This window comes from Adiantum capillus-veneris, chromosome 26 (assembly GCF_014529385.1).
Source record: "Adiantum capillus-veneris isolate H3 chromosome 26, ASM1452938v2, whole genome shotgun sequence".
In the NCBI taxonomy this organism is placed as follows: Eukaryota; Viridiplantae; Streptophyta; class Polypodiopsida; order Polypodiales; family Pteridaceae; genus Adiantum; species Adiantum capillus-veneris.
In genome coordinates, this window is record NC_140956.1 from 40,388,945 (window position 1) to 40,406,542 (window position 17,598).

Genomic DNA, 17,598 nt, shown 5'->3' on the forward strand with positions numbered 1-17,598 from the left:
TACATTAGATGTTTCGTTTAAACTTTTGTGAAGTGAACCAATGCATGACACGTGGATGTCTTCTTCTTGCTTGAAATTTGTAAGCTGCATAAATATAGTATAGATAGATTCCTCACAAGAGCTTTATGGAGTCCATAGTGAACTTTCACCTTGTTGGCTTTATAAAAGAAACCCTTAGTGTTGGACTGGCTTAGGGGGACTTTCTTAGTTTCACAAGAGCTTTATGGAGTCCATAGTGAACTTTCACCTTGTTGGCTTTATAAAAGAAACCCTTAGTGTTGGACTGGCTTAGGGGGACTTTCTTAGTTTTTAGTGCATGATAAAGACTTACCTTTCATTTCAGATCCTGTCTTTACTTTTCTTGCATTCTATTGTTTTAGAATGCTAAGCAGTATTTACTTTCTTTGCATGCTTGAAAATGACTTTAGAGATCAAAACATTAAACAAAATATTCATAAGAGTTTGATCTTATGATGCAATCTTTGAGAAAGTCCTTTTTGTCTAAGCGGCAAGTTTTCTCCTTATACAAATACAAAATGGAAATACTAGTAAAAAATTTTATATTTGCAAAATATTCAAAATATTTTTAAATATATTTTATTGGGTTTTTCCTCCTTTGCTATCCTTTGCAATCGGCTAATCTCGATTTTCAATCGGCTTAAGCCTAAGCTCAGATATCTTTCTCAAACACTGAGATATTGATAAACGATTCTCTCATTTGAGGATGTCAAAAAAAAATCACTTCACTAAATTGTTTAATTATTTTCTATGCTTATTTGAAAGCATTAAAATATTCTTCTGTTTTGATTTTTAATGTGTCTTTTAATTTTACTTTCTTTTTGTTTTATTTTGTTGCAAAATACTAATGTGCAATGTGCACCATTTACCTTATTGGGGCCCTTTCATAATATATAAGCCATTTGCTAGTAGCGAGTATCGACTAGAAGAACATAAAAAAATGGCATGATTGAGACTTACCTTAAATGTGACGATAATGATCTTTGACATTTATTTTCTCTCACATAGCCTTATGTAGACGATAATGATCTTTGACATTTGTTTTTTTGGGACTCCATAAGGTCATTGTAAAAGGGTTACATTTTGGGTGAAATTGTGGACCATTGGTTAAAAAGCTTGATGATTAGTGATACATGGCAACAAACCATCTTTTTTGGCTTTCTAAAAGAAGCCTTAGAGATGTGTTGAGTTATGATACTTTCAATGTTTTCAGTGAGTGATGATTGAGATTTACCTTAAATGTTATTTTGGTTTTAAAGTATTAAATGGATATTTTTATTTCATCTTAACTCTAATAAGTTTTATATTACATACATACACATACACACATATATATTAATTTTATATATATATATATATATATATATATATATATATATATATATATATATATATATATATATATATATATAAAAGCAAACCATGATAAAGAGAAGAAAAACGGATACAATGATGTCAAAACTTAGCTCAAAAATTCTACAAATTTCAAAAAAATTACTACTACACTTGGTTTGCTTCTTTGCGCAAGGAGGACACTCGACCGCTTAATAAAAGAGACATTCTTGAATAGAGCTTCACCTTATATAATTCTAGTTAAACTCAACCTAAAGATTTTATTACTTTCTTATTGTTTTAGAAAACCATCATGATCCTTTCATTTGTTTCTTTAGTAATCAAAGGCATTTGAAAAATATGCCTTAAATATAATTAGTATTTGGGTGGGGGGGGGGACGCGGGGGTGCACTCTTCAAAACCCGTCTAAATAACTTGTGTTCAAGGGATCATAAAGTAACTTTTTAAAAACATGTTTGAATGAATAAAATAATCTTTTATTTTGTTTTACTTTTCAAAATAAAATTTAAAAATCTCTTTTGTTAATGTGCTTAAAATGCTTGCACTAAAAAATATTCTTAATGAATTCACTCACATGGTACATTAACATGATTACATAATGCACATCCTGAGGCATAATCAAAAGGTCAGCAGCGTATAAAGATTCTTATTTTTTGCCCACGTTCTTCTTGCTTTCATGCACTTGCAATCCAAAAATGATGATTAAACATTCAAATCAGCAAAGACATTTCAAAGGTACACAGTAGCTTCTACTTTCCTGCTAAGAAATTTGCTTTAGCATCTTTAGAGCACGGGAAAAGGGGAGACACCGTTTCAATACAATGGGAGGATTATTGAGACATGTTAATTGTGGAAGGATATCTTATTTTGTATGCTTAAAAATGAGATTTCCATGTAATGCTAATTAAAGCATGGGAAAAAAACTTACTATTTCAAATTAAGAGGTAAGAAAGTCTATAAATTTTGAAGAATTTTACATAAATACCTATAGATGGATGCAAAATTCACCTCTCCACATGAAGGAAGCACAGTTTAATGGACACCAAGGTAAATCAAGTGGCAAAATCATTGCATAGATTTTGAATGTCACTCAAGTGGCAAAATCCTAAGAAATTGACTCATGGGTCAAAAAGGGAAAATGTGGTCCTCAATTAACCACAATCCCATGGAAGAAATTGACGCATGGGTCAAAAAGGGAAAATGTGGTCCTCAATTAACCACAATCCCATGGAAGATGGGTGATTGGCTTGGTTTGACCACATTTTCCATACTTTAGGGATGTAAAGTTTCATACGCTTCTAAAGTTTGTCAATAAAGACGTAAAGGTCCAGTACTTTTGTCTAAAATAAGGCAAAAGAAAGTGAGAGAAGTGTGTCACATTCCAACTCATAAGGAAAGTGTAACAAGAAGGCCTTGTAACCAGCTGTCGTTCTTGTAGGAACTAGGCTATGGTGAATAGGCATCGCAAGTCAAAAATGATTTCAATCAGTTCAATCATCAAATGAAGCCAGTGAATTGGAGGTGAACTAGGATGAACTATTGTGCCCTATCTCATCCTCGTCTATATGTTACATGGGGCAAAGACAAGGGATCAACGATAGAGGTTTACCTCGTTGTTGATAGAGTTTCATGGAATTAAAAATTTAGGGTTCCAACCATCGCGAATGCACCTTGAATCGTGGACCTCCCACCTGGCAGTGCACCACCATATCCAACCCACCTAGCGAGCGTTGTTGCAAGGATGGGAGGACCAAGAGTATAAAAACCTACCCCTCTGCTACGGATATCCGACAGTCCAAATCACACCACTCCACCGATCACGCGTCCCGTCGTCGGTCCCTTGTCTTTGCCCCATGACATATATAGACGAGGCTATCTCATCTCTAGTTCACCATTAATTCTCACCCTAGTTCATCCAATTCATTTAATGATCAAGATTGCCCCTAAGTTCTATTGTTTGGGTACGTTTTGTTGTTTGAATCCAAGCTCTTCTAAGAATCTGTGAAGCCACATAGTTTCTTTGCTTGCCTCTGTCATTGCTACATACTCTACTACTGTGGTAGAAAGTGAGACCACTTTCTATAGCTTTGAAGCCCAGCTTACTGTTGTGCCTCCAACCGTGAAGACATAGCCAGTAGTGCTCCTTTGAGTATCTATGTCACCTGCCATATCTGCATCAGCATGCCCTTGAAGAAAAAATATCAATTCCTCCAAAATACAAAGCATTTGTTGTTGTCCCTTTCAAATACCTAAGTATCCACTTCACAGCTTTCCAGTGCTCTTTACCTGGGTTGTCCATGAACCTACTTACAACTCCCACTACATGTGCAATGTCTGGCCTTGTCCAAACCATAGCATACATAAGAGAACCTACCGATGTAGCATATGGAACTTTAGACATATAGGCTATCTCCTCTTGTGTCTTTGGACACATATCCTTGGTTAGTTTAAATTGATCAGCCAAAGGTGTAGAAACCGTTTTTGTATTTTTCAGTACAAACCTTTCTAGTACCTTCTTGATGTAATCCTCTTGAGATAGATTTATTGTCTTCTTCGTCCTGTCCCTTGATATCTTCATACCAAGTATCCTCTTTATAGCACCTAAATATTTCATTGAACGTTGTTGTACGTTGTCACCGTTTGCACTCCTAGAGTCTTCACCGTCCTTAAGCTCCATTTACTCATCACCTATTTCTTTTGTTTGTTTTCTTTCCAAGTAATCTTTGTACATATTTTGTACATAAAAAATTACATCCCTACTTCTAAAGATTTTACCATCTTCAGGATTCCATAGGTGATACCCAAAGTCACCTTCTCCATAGCCAATGAAGAAACACTTTTTGGACTTTGCATCTAGCTTTGATCTTAGGCTTCTATCTATGTGCATAAAAGCCTCACACCCAAACACTTTGAGAAATGAATAATTCCTTGGTTTACTTGTCCATGCCTTCTCTGGAACTCTCCCATCCAATGCCGTTGAGGGTGACCTATTGATCAAATACACAGACGTACTTACTACTTCCGTCCAAAGCTCAAGTGGTAAGCCTACATGTTGTCATAATAATCAATCTCTAATTCTCCTAAATGATTTTCTCATATTAAACTGATCATTTAATGTGGGGAAGTGCCAGGGGAGAAAAAGCTAGAATATTGGTTCAGCTAGCAGACCGGCCACAGTAGGGATCCAAAGGAGAAAAAAAAGGGATCCAAAGGGGGGGCCATCTGCAAAAGAGCCATGTGCAACAATGGGCTAAAAAAACCCTAAGGTTCAGCCCATTAAGACTTCCAAAATGCTAAGGTTCCAAAATTCAAAGGTTGTGTCCAAAGGGTTAAACCTTAGGGGGAATTGGATGCTTTGTGTGCTCTCCAAAGTCAACACACATCCCTACACATGAGGGGGCGAGCCCTAAAGGTAGGGGATGAGAGAGAAAGCCACACACACACACACACAAGCTCCCTTTACACAAAGGGAATGAGGGACACATGTCATCTCCCTAGGCCAGATGCCCACAAGGTATGCCCAATTTCTATTGGATGACCCTTGAAGTGGACCAATGAGAATTAGGCTAGAGTAAATTTAGCCTAATTAATTTTAAAACACTTAATAAAAAGAACCAATGAAAATTAAGTCTCCTGGATTATTATTGGACAGCCTGTGAAGGGGTCCAATAGGAATTGAGCAGCCTAATGGGCTACTTAATTCCTATTGGTCAGAATGGGGAAAGGTCCAATGGGGATTTAATTCATTTAAATCAATTAAGTTTAATTGATTAAGCTCTCACAAAAGGGGAAAGGGGGACACATGTCAGAAGGCTATCACTTATGCTGCTTAATAGCCATTGGCTGAGCTTGGCATTGTCCAATAGGGAGCCTGCAAGAGTAAATAGCAAGGGGGCTCGCCCAAGAGAGAGAGGGGGCTGATTTTTGCAAGGCATTATCACACACACACACTCACACACAGTCTATGTGTGAAGCAAAGAAGACTATCTCTTCCCAAGCTTTAATGGAGAGCTCATCACCTACTCCAAGCTTGTGAGATAGAAGCCTACATCGACACACTCTTGGCTTGTGGATGCAAATCCAACCAAGATCCAAGCTTCAATGCATGCTCATCTCCTCTACCAAGCTAATTACTAAGCTAAGCTATGCTAATATGAGTGATTATGTGAGGAGATGTACATCTTTCTCGTAAGATACTCCTTCTTCCTCTCAATCTACTCTCATACCCTGCTAGCTCTCACCATCTTTGAAGGTGTGTGAGGTCTTGGGTCTGAGAACGGGGATAATTCAAGTTGTGTTTGCTAAGTGTTTGCTTAGTGCATGAAGCTTTCATCTTCATTGCACTAGCTAGTCTTGAAGGAACACAAAGAATTTTATTGTACAATGTCTCTCTTGATGGGAGAAACCATAATACAAAGCCTTTTGGAGGGGGGACCGGCTCCATGCAAATCCGGTCCTCAACTGTTGTCATTAGCTTAATTTCTCTCTCTTTTGAAAGTATTGTCGATGCTATCTAACTAGGTGTTATGCTTTTTGTTGCTCTCTCCACCCAAGCACTCTTGTAATTCTCATTAGGAATCTATTCTAATGAAATGCCCACTATGTTCATGCTCATTTCCGCTACACACAAGTTATTAGGCCATTAAATGTTACACATGTAGTTGCATGCTTCGTGCTCGCTTCATGATTTTTTTGTTCATCCTTTTGGAAAGTCCATTTTGTTGAGGTGTCCTTTGGGTTGTCCTTTGCCTCTGAATTCCATTGCTAGCACAAAATCTTTCAAAAGCTTGGCTGCAATATTCGCCTCCATTGTCGGATCTGAGGCAATTAACCTTGGTACCTACTTCATTCTCCACAAAGGATTTCCACCATTGAAATATGGAAAACACATCGGATTTATTGTTCGTGGTATAAACCCATATTTTTCTAACAGCATTGTCTATGAATGTTACATAGTACAATGAGCCACCAAGGGATGGTGTACTTGAAGGACCCCAAATATCAGAATAAACCAATTCAAGTTTTGATTTTTTCTTTCATTTCTTACTTTTAAGAATTTTATCCTCTTTTTTTTACCATAAACACAATCTTCATAGAACACTAAGTCCACTTCTTTCAAACCTGGTAGAAGCTTCTTTGATTGAAGGATTTGCATTCCTTTGGCACTCATATGCCCAAGCCGATAGTGCCACACCGCATTGTCCACTTCTGTAGCTATTGCACAAGTTGAAGGTTGTGTACTGACAGTACACAAGTAGAGTGTACCGACCTTTTCTCCCTTGGAAGCCACCAAGGATCCCTTTGAGATCTTCCACTGTTTGTTTCTAAATGCAATGTTGTAACCTTCATCGTCCAATTGTCCTATAGAGATCAATTTTTTGCCAAGAGAAGGAACATGCCTAACATCTTTAAGCTTCCATTCATTTCCGTTAGCAGTTTTGACACAAATTGTACCTTTGCCGATAATTTCACAAGCTTCATCATCTCCCAAGTATACATACCAAAATTACCTTTGGTGTAATCTTGGAAATGTTGCTTGTGTGGTGTCGCATGGAATGAAGCCCCAAAATTAGACACATTGTCTAATGAGAGAATTAGAGCATGTTGCTATACTTTACCTTGCACATTGGCCTTTGATGTTGCCTTGTTGTCTTGAGACTCCAACTCCTTCTTCTTCTTCTTGGACCAGCAATCCTTCTTGACGTAGCCATTCTTGCTACAGTTCCAACATTCAAGAATTGACTTTGTGCGTGGCTTGCTCCGCCTTGAGCGATCACAACCCTTTTGGTTTTTGAACCTCTCCTTAAGCCTTGCTCTTGTTTACACTAACAGTGCAACACTTAATGATTCTCCTATGCTTCTCCTATGTATTTCCTCACTTAGGAGAACACGCACAACATCATCAAACTTAAGAGTATTTGTACCAAAGATAGAATTATTTACAACCATCACAAGGCTTTCCCAACTATCCAGTAGAGATGATAGTATAAGGAGAGCTTGCACTTTATCATCAAAAGTGATTTTCATCGATCGAAGAAGTTGACTTATGTTGGTGCTAAATTCATTCAGATATTCTGCCAACGGAACCATTCTCTGCCATCTTTAGATTGAACAAGCGCTTCATGATAAATACCTTATTAAATGCCGATGGTTTCTCGTAGAAGCCGTCAAGTGACTTCATCAAGTTCTCCATGGTCTTCATCTCTAAAACGTTGAAGGCCACCGTTGACGCCAAGCTTAGTCGGATTGTTTCTAATGCTTTTCGGTCAAGGACAATCCATGCTTCATCTGCCATTGTTGTGGGCTTCTTTGCAAGACAGCTAGTGGCAAATACAGGTCCTTCTAGTAGAGATAGTCTTCAATCTGCATCTTTCAGTGTTGGTAGTTCTTGCTATTGAACTTCTTGATCTTGAGCTTCCCTTCCTCACCATTACTCCCACTCAATTCAAGGAATCCTTTCCTTGAGATACTTTAGCTACGAGCAAACCTTGCTCCGATACCAGATGCTAGAAAATATGACGCATCTAAGTAGATAATTGAGTAGTTTACTTAATGGAGAGAGATAATTTTTATATATGAGAGATTATAGAGTAGAGAGAGGGAGAGAGAGAGCACACATGATATATGTGGTTCACCCAGTGTGGGCTACGTCCACGAGACAGCAGCCACTCAATGGCTTTAGTACTTCAAAACAAGAAGTAGATTACAACGGGATTATACCCTTTTGGAACTCCCGCCTTGCTTCCCTCTCACCACCTCTTATCAACTTCACAATGCACCACAATGCTTCACAATCCGTTTTCGTCTATAGAAGAGGCCTTCTTTTATAGGTTAAAAAGGGTTGCCCTCTCTCGTGAGAGGCAACCATGTGTAGCCGCCCTTGTGCTGACAAGTCCGACTTGGACTCTCCAATGCGCCCATGTGTGGCCGCCCTTAAGAAGACAAGTCCATCTTGAAATTGACGACCGGCCATTGACTTCCGCCGACCACCACCGGCCATCGGCCATTGACTACCGGCCAACTGATTGGCTGTTTTTTGACCACTTTCAGGTCGTCGTTCGGCCATAATATTCCAGCAATAAGGAATATTTCGATTGGCTGTGAAAATTTTGGTTTTCAACGAGTGATTTTTCTTCACGCACGATGGCTTCTCCTGATAACGGGGGCCTTACAAATGTGCGTTTTTAATACAAAACATTACAAGGGGTAAATCAAGCTCCATATTTAACAAGCCTTTTATCCCTCCTCAATCACCATGTGCCATTTGAAGAGTTGGGAGAGGAGGTAGAACGCAAGTGTGCAATAAGAAGGTCGTGTCATGAAACAAGTGCTATGAGGGGGCCACATAGAAAGACATAAGGAAACGTGAGATACCTAGAAGTCTCACAATATGTGAGAGGTTATATTAAGATGAGAAAAATCTAAATGGCTTAGCCTTTGTGAGAAGTGAGCACTGGTGGACTTGTGGGAGGTCGGGGTCCTTGGAGTAGCATGCCAGGTTTCACTTACACTAGCCTTCAATACGCGGGGACGACTTCCTGGCTTGACAAGTGCTACTGCTCTCACCAAGCAGACTGAATTCCATCTCTCTTGGCCATGAAAGTGGTAACTTCTCAATGTTTGTTAGATCACTTCCCAATCTCCATTAAACTTAGGAAAGGCAAAGAAGATGGACAAGCATGACCAAAAAAGCTTTGTGCAAGCTTGGTGAAGATGAATGCAAATAACCATAAAGCATGGGACTCATTTACCAAGAACTTTCAGAAACCAATCAAAACCACAGGCCCTAGATTGAATAAATTTCATGAGGAGCGATTGAAACAATTGGAAAACGAAGTTGAACAGCTTACCATCAAGAAACAAGCAGGAACATCCTCTGAAGCTGATCATAGAAGGTGGTTACAAGCCAAAAGTTTTATCCAAGGAAACTTATCTCCAGACCAAGGAGGCAAATCAAGCACACTTTTTAAGGGCACTAAAAATCAAGAGAGGGAAGCTTGATCCACCTTCTTGCAGACGGAGAGGGAAATGAGGTGAAGGAGCAAGATGAAATGGCAAGTATGATGCTTGGTCACTTAAGCTAGGCAAGCCGAAAGACCACTTTGTTGAAGTAGCAAAAGCAAGGGACAAGCTTCTGAAGAGCGTAAATAAAATGGTGTCACAATCAGATGCTAACCTCCTGGAGAAACCCTTTACTGAGAAGGAATGCTTATTTGCGCTTAAGGCGCTAGGCAAGGAAAAATCCCCAAGGTGGGACGGTCTGACTACAGAGTTCTTCATCGAATTTTGGGATGATTTAAAGTCCCCAATCACACAAATGGACAACCACTCCCTTTTCCATGGTGCCTTGGATTCAGGTATCAATAGGGGCCTCATCAAGCCCATTCCAAAGCAAATCAACTGCTCCCAATCAAAACACTAGTGACCAAAACTATGATGTATGTGGCATACAAGAATATTGCCAAGTCTGTTTCCCTAAGGCTCTCTCCCATTTTGGATAAGGCTATCACTCCACATCAACACTGATTCATCAAAGGAAGATCAATTTACAATAACATCCTGGTAAAAATTATTGGAACAGAATATGCATCATTCTCTGGGCAAGATAGTTTCAAAAGGTATGATCTTTAGACACCTGGGTGCTCCACTGGGGGTTGGGGTAACACACAAGCAAAGAATTTAATGGGTCTTGGACAAAGTTAGGAGCAAGATGCAAAGATGGGATTATGTGTTGCTCCCCTTCCCTAGCAGGGTAAAAGTGATTAATTTGTTGTTGATCCCGTACATAGCCTTCACCAGCCCTATTCTCAAACTAGCCAAGTACCATTGGAAGGAGTTCCTAAAACCAGTAAAAAGGTTCTTATGGAAAAATAATACCAAAGATATGGTGCCTTGGTAGTGGGCACATTGGGATTCTGTTGAAAGACTTGTGGAGCAAGGAGGGATGGGGATCATTAACCCTGTTACCCATGTGCCTTGGCAGTGGGCACATTGGGATTCTATCGCAAGACCTGTGGAGAAAGGAGGGATGGGGATCATTAACCCTGTTACCCATGCGGACGCCCAGTGCACCAAATTTCTTTTGACAATTTCTACAAAGGGCCAGCCATGGGCAATTATGCTAAGGGAAATGGTTGGGAAGGCTAAACTCTTCTCTCAAGGAGGCTAGTGGAAAGGCCTAGATGTACACAACAAGATGATAACCCTTGGGTGGTCCAACATTAAACGAGGAGGATTAACGGGCGAGCTTGTTCAAAAATGCAATAAGGTAGAGGATACATTAGAATGGCGAGAACTCACCAACACAACTCTATCAATGACTAGTCCCTTGGCTCTCTAAAGTTGGTAATATTCCATTGATCCCTCTTTGGAGGTACACAGCTAGAAAGACAATAGAAGTCTAAGTAATTTGGCCCTTTTTTGGGATAGCAATAATAGGAGATGGAAAGGTATTGATCAAATTGCTTTCCAGTTCAAGCTAAGCAGACCAAACCAAGGATGTTTATCGTGCTCTAATGGTCTCTATTGATGAGTTCTCTCCCCTCAACAAGCAATGGGGAAAGCAGTGGTAAAAAGCGAGATGGAAGGTGGTGGTGAATGTAATCTGGATCCCCCAATGGCCCATGGCAATGAAGTGCTTTTTATGGAAAGTATTAGTGGGAGCTCTACCGACAGGAATGAAAGTTCATGCCAGAGGGATCGACCCTGATAAATGTAGTGGTTGCAATTTGGTGCGTGAAGACCTCCTTCACCTCTTCAAGGACTATTCGGCTATCTATGGCCTAGCAGGAAACATGTGCAAGTGGGTGCAAAGGGCATGGAGTATAGGCTTCTTTAGGAATGACCTATTCTTTGGAGGGATGAGGGTTAAAAATCAAGTGCTCTTGGTATGCATGCAAATTGTCAAGTTTTGCTACTTCAAAGAAATCTGGAAGGCCAAGAATCATATGCTACTAAGAAATCTCTAATTACTGCAAGCTTCATCAAAATAGTAAGTGAAAGCAAGAAACTCATTGTCTATATAGGGAAAAGAAAGACCTTTGATGATTGAGTTTGGGTTTGTAATCCTGTGTTCACTAGACAAAACTAACCTATTGTTGTTGACCGGACAAAACTAACCTATTATTGTTGTTTGCCGTGTAGGGTAGCCCATTTTTATCCATTGTAACCCATTAGCCCTTGAGGCTTGGCATGAGTTTGAGGTTTCTTTGTACTTTATCTTGGTAAATACAATTCATACACTCACCGTTGTGAGTTTGGAAAAAAAAAAAAAAAGGTTGAGAAAATCTATTACAACTATTACCTAGAAGTTTTTTTAGGAAAACAATGGTGCTTGAGGCACAGATTATGCTTGAGGATTACTGTACATTCATTTCAGAGATAATTTAACTATACCACTTAAAATTGTGAGTATGGCCAAAAAAAAATGACATGAGAAGGGATAATCATGACACATGGTAAATTAGTTATCACATTTATTAAGCACAAAATTCTACAAATGCAAGCAGTGTTGGAGTTTCATGTTGCTTAGAACTGGCCCTTAGCTTCCACCAAGGGCTGCTTGCCCTTGTCTTCTTTGTTGGTGCTAGTCTATTCTCTTTTGGCTGCTCAGATGTTTCCAGCGATGGTTCGAGTCTCCCCACAAAATCCTGTAGTCGAAGGTGTTTGGCTACTCCTATCCAATTGCACCTCAGTGTTGAGGTTGGTCTTGAGTGGGTTTCGACAGGTGATGGTTTTGTCTACCCTTTGTATTTACTAGTTTGTGATGCTAGTTTAAGGTGGCTAACCTGTAGTTGAACCATTGTGTGTGACCTGCGTGTTGCTGCGACGACGAAGAAGACGAAAAGCCCAATTTTGGTAATTCTCCCTTTGATCCTTGCCTTTTTTCCTTTTCACAATGTCACTATTCTTCATAATTATGCAACAACTGCCAGCACACAGGGAGAGAGAGAGAGAGAGAGGGGGGGGGGGGGGGGGGGGGGTGTTGATAGGGCTCACACACGGAAATGGCCTCAAGGCTCACCAAGAACTGGACAATGCTACAAGAAGCTCTTGAAATGTTGGAGGCATTGTAGGTTACGGACATGGGTGGGATTTTGGCATATGGATGGGTTCTGAGCAAACTGCCCATCGCTTCTACACTCTCTTGCTCGTTAGAGTCACCAAGTGGCAGTCCCAACTCCCTGCAAGTCGCGTTGTTACTCTCTCTCTCTCTCTCTCTCTCTCTCTCTCTCTCTCTCTCATACTCATACATACCAACACAAAGGTGCTAGTTTCCAATCACAATCTCTCTCCTACATACAGGGGCGTTGTTGCAACTTGTAGTCCAAGGAAAAGGTCGCAATCAAAATGGCAAAACAGCAAGGTGCATTTAAGGAGTGCATGGAAATCAAAACACGCAACGTTGGGAATAGCATTCAGGAAGTCTGTGCGTGTTTCGTGAAAGTGTTGCAAGAGCTGACCCGTGGAGGCCTTCTCCTTCCTCAAAACTTTTAAGTTCCATTATATATAGTATAAAAGTCCGTGCATGTTTCGTGCAAGCGTTGCAAGAGCTGACGTGTGGAGGCCTTCTCCTTCCTCAAAACTTTTAAGCTCCATTATATATAGTATAGATGGATTAGATGGATGCCATGGATCAATTGAAGCATGGTTAACGTTGTAATTATTTTTTTATTTTATCTCATCTCAAATCAATGTTGTGGGTAATGTAAAAAAAAGACCTTTTGTAATAAGGTAATTCCGATTGGCTTTTTGTTTTTTGACTTGCCCATGGTAAAATTCTCAGTGTTTTGTTATGTTTTTTTCGTTATCTATACTATCTATAATGAGGGAAGGGATTCTGGCCCCTCCCCAAGACATGTGTCAACACCTCCTGCTTTAGGCGAGTGTTCCCTACAGTTTGGCCAAAGCGACACAGGAACATGTGTGTGTGTGTGTGTGTGTGAGAGAGAGAGAGTGAGAGAGAGAGAGAGAGAGAGAAGGGTGTCGTCACCAGGATCAAATGAGAGCATTGGGAATTGGGGGGCATGCAACAAGAACCACCCAAGTAGCCTTTCACCAGCACAACTCGTTCTATCCTGTAGCATGTCACCCACTAATTCAGTCTAAGGCATAAGGTGGAAAAGGTAACATTTGCACGATGGAGATGATAGCCCAACAACAAGGTCTAGAAAATGTCTTTGGTTGTAAGGGCGGCAGATTCCAATTGTTTCATGGGGCTAGGGTGAGAGAGAGAGAGAGAGAGAGAGAGAGAGAGAGAGAGAGAGGTGGTGGAAGCTGAATTGATTATCTACCAACTGTAGAGGCAATAGAAGCCGCAACTCGAGCAACACAGTGCGTGTTTCCTTCCACGGAATGAAGGCATGGGTCGTAAGCATAGGGTTTCCCCCATTCTTGGGAGATGCAAAAACCTTCACTTGAAGTGCTAAATTGAATCTAGAAGTCCACTACCTTGGGGGGGGGGAGAGAGAGAGAGAGAGAGAAAGTTATATTAGCATCTTTAAGAGGTCAAAATGAGCTATGAGACCAGCAGGTGACATCCATGTGTTTCCACACATAGAGAGAGAGAGAGAGAGAGAGAGAGAGAGAGAGAGAGAGAGAGAGAGAGAGAATGCCCATCAATGCTAGCATGGATGTGGCATAGGGGAAAGGTCCAAATGACCACAAAGAAAAAAACCATTGTTAACTTGCATGGTTATATGCATGTGCAACTACTTGCTTGGCTCCCTCGACCTGCAAGTGAAAGGTGTCTTTTATGCCGTTGGGATAGTTGGGGAACTTGCCTAAGGCAGGCACATGAAGAGGGTGTTTTGAATGGCGAGCTCGTTGAGGTGGGATAAGAGGGTAGTGGTGTTTGCATTGAGGTCGATGAGTGGGACTTGAAGGTCGTGCGATATTGTTGAGTGAAAAGAAAGTATGTATCGCTATTGAGTGAGGTCATTCAAAGGCAAGGCGGGGTGATACAGACTTGCCTTCACTCATGTAACTACAATTGCTCATTCTGACGCAACGATTCAAGGAAAAGGCCCAAATGACCATAAAGGAATTTGAACAAGGGTAAACAAGTATCAGCAGGTCAATGGTGATATTGTCCATCGTGTATGTGTGTCATGGAGAGATGTATAAACACATGTATCGGTGGTAAGAGTGAACGAGACCCGCCGATAGACGAATCGCGCGAGCTAGTGTTTGGTTAGTTTTTGAGAGAAGGTAACGATGGTTTGAATGATGATCCTCTAAATCTCTGTTGGTTTCATTAATGCTAAATTTTGAGCTTTGCACTCATTCCTTCAACATCTCTCTCACATTGATTCCCTTGCATGTTAGTATGTCACTACTTTGTTCAAAATCCTTGTCACAAAATTAAGCACTTTCATCGATTCCCGTTGCCTTGACACAAAAAAAAAGGTCAAAAAATAGATTTTAGCTGAAGAGGGATCTACTCTTGTAGGCAATTTTTTTCTTTGTTTCTAACTTTATTTTTTTTCTCAATCCCTTTTGACCAACATTTTTGGATTTTCAAATGGCACAAAATAGAGGCATATTGTACACCTTTATCCCTTTCACTGTGTAGACAAAAGTAACACTAAAATGGACGAGGAATCTAATCTTATTTGCATATTTTTTCATAACATAACATTTTTTTACTTTCTTATCCCTTTTTGTCAACGTTTTTGGATTTTCAAATGGCCCAAATTAGCATATTTTTCATGAACAAACTCAAAAACTAAGTGATGATGTGCAAATGGGAAGTGAGAGTGAGGCATAAATGTTGCATGCCTCTCTCTTTCTCTGTCTTTCTCCACAAATCTGAGAAAATCCATCAACCTTCCCCTTTACTAACACCAATCATCTTTGGTAAAGCAAAAGAAAGGGAGTGGCATAAAGGCTCCTACATTGAGGGAGGAGAGAAAGTGAGAGGGAGGGATGGAAAGAAAAAGACATATGGTCTTGTCCCGGCCTTGATTGCAACTTCCAAACAAGAGGTAAAGGTCACATTGTTTTGATTACTATTGTGCTTTAGCATGCCTATCAGCTTGGAAGAGAGAGAGAGAGATGCTTGGAAGAGAGAGAGAGAGAGAGAGAGAGAGAGAGAGGGAGAGGGAGGCATTTAACCCTATAATTCATTGAATAGATTGAAAAGACTATACTTGGGGATGAAACAAGGGTTTTACTATAGTTTACAACTCTTCATGCTACAGTGGTCAATCATTGGAGGCAGCCCCGAAGCTTACATGTAGTATCCACCACCCATTCTGTGATGAATTTAGCCTTCTTAAAATGTGAGCTTGCATTAGTGGGTCAAGGGATGTGCATACTTGGAGCTTAGACGTGTGTGCGCATGTGTGCGTGCATGTGTGTGTGTGTGTGTGTGTGTGTGTACCCTTTCCAATCATTTCTGTATGTATAACTGTCATATGTCTTACTCCTTACCCACTCACACTCTAGCATAATTTACATGCAACAATTTAACGTACCTTAGTATTGCATAATGCATGCCTTTTGCACGTGAAGAAACATCTCAACATGTAGCTCACTTTGTTGTATGATGCACATTTATTAGGTCCCCACCATGAGGAGAAGCCATTAGTGCACATATCTTTAGTGGGATTCTGACTCAAATGTGGAAGTGGTCATCGTTGTGATCATTGTGGTATCGAGCTAACTTGGATACAAATTTTGGGTGGGAGTACTTCCTAGAATATTCCCTTTGGTGTTTAATATGTGTATATACTCTATAGGCTAATGAACGACTATGGTCGGTGGATTCCAATTGATCGTCTGCGGATAGTGGTTGATAGCTAGTGTGGTCGGGGGTCAGTGATCAAGACTGATGGCTAGTGTGGATGGTGGGCAAGTGTCATGGCCAGTGGCTAGAGGCGATGAGTAGTCAAAGCCGCCCATGCTGCATACACTAACCTACTACCCTTGCCTAACACTATAAATAGAAGTCATTGCCAGTTTGTATCTCATTGACTTTCAGCACTTAGATTGCCAGATGTAACATTCATTTTGACAAGAAACCTTTGTTGCCTTTGACTAGGTATAAAAGCCAATTTTGCTAGTTTTTTGACAATTTTTTTGGATAATGAATCAAGCAGTGGAAAGCCTAGATTTTAGTGTCCGACAAACATTTGAAATTAGCATTTCAATTGGAGTGAATTGACTTAGAGTTTTTGTGACATTGACATAGTCTTATAGCCTCCATGCACTAGTCGGGTCAGCTATATTCCATGGATTGACAATTTTGATTTGTGGTTCTTTTTATTCTATATTTGAAATAGTGTGGTTGGATTATTCCAAAAACTTACAAAAAATGGCTTTTATACTTAGCCAAAGGTCAAAATAGGGTTTGAGCCAGAAATGGCTATCATGTCTGGCAATTTAAGTGCCGAATGTGAATCAGATACAAAGTCAAAGCCCGTGGCCCCCACTTCACACAAATAATTTCCCGCGTACATCCACAAATCAATAGATTATGTAAGTTGTTGCATCAACATTGTGAAGTTTGTTTACATGTGAAGAGAAAATTACTTCTTATGTATTGTATCTTGAGTGTTTTTCAATAAATTTTACATCCACTCAAGACTTTTATTTTGAATTTAGGAGCATTATCTCAAGTGTATTAATAATAAGGGTTGTGTACAAAACAATCGGTTCTGAAATCAAAAATCCTATGTAGAAGTTAAATTTTATACTTTAGGCTGACCCTCAGCGGATACGAGAGAAAACGAGTACAAAAAGAGAGGTCAATGTGAACTCATAGCTCAAAGTGCAGGACAGTCAAAGTTCATCGCACAAAAAGCAATGACACGAGGGACATGTAGCCGAAAAATAGCGATACACGAGACAAGGTGCAAAAAAGAATGTGCCAAGAATATTGCAACTCTGAGGCGTATACAAAGGGGAAGAGGCTAAGCACAAAGGATAGAGAGCAAGAGAACTTTACAGCAATACTTTTGCATGGTGATGAGAGCACACCATCCTTGCAGTACTAGCATTGTTACACCTCCCTAAGGAAACTCCAAAGAACCACTAATTGTAAGAAAGGCGAAACAAAATAGAATCTTGTAGCAAGAAGAGTAGAGAGAGATACGATGAAAAGTAGATTAGTGGAAAATCAAAAATTTATATTAGCACTATTGGGTAAAAGTATGTATTGGTGGTACCACTTTTTGCACCTTTTGGTGGTACCCTTTAAAAAAAAGTGGGGACCATTAATTTTTT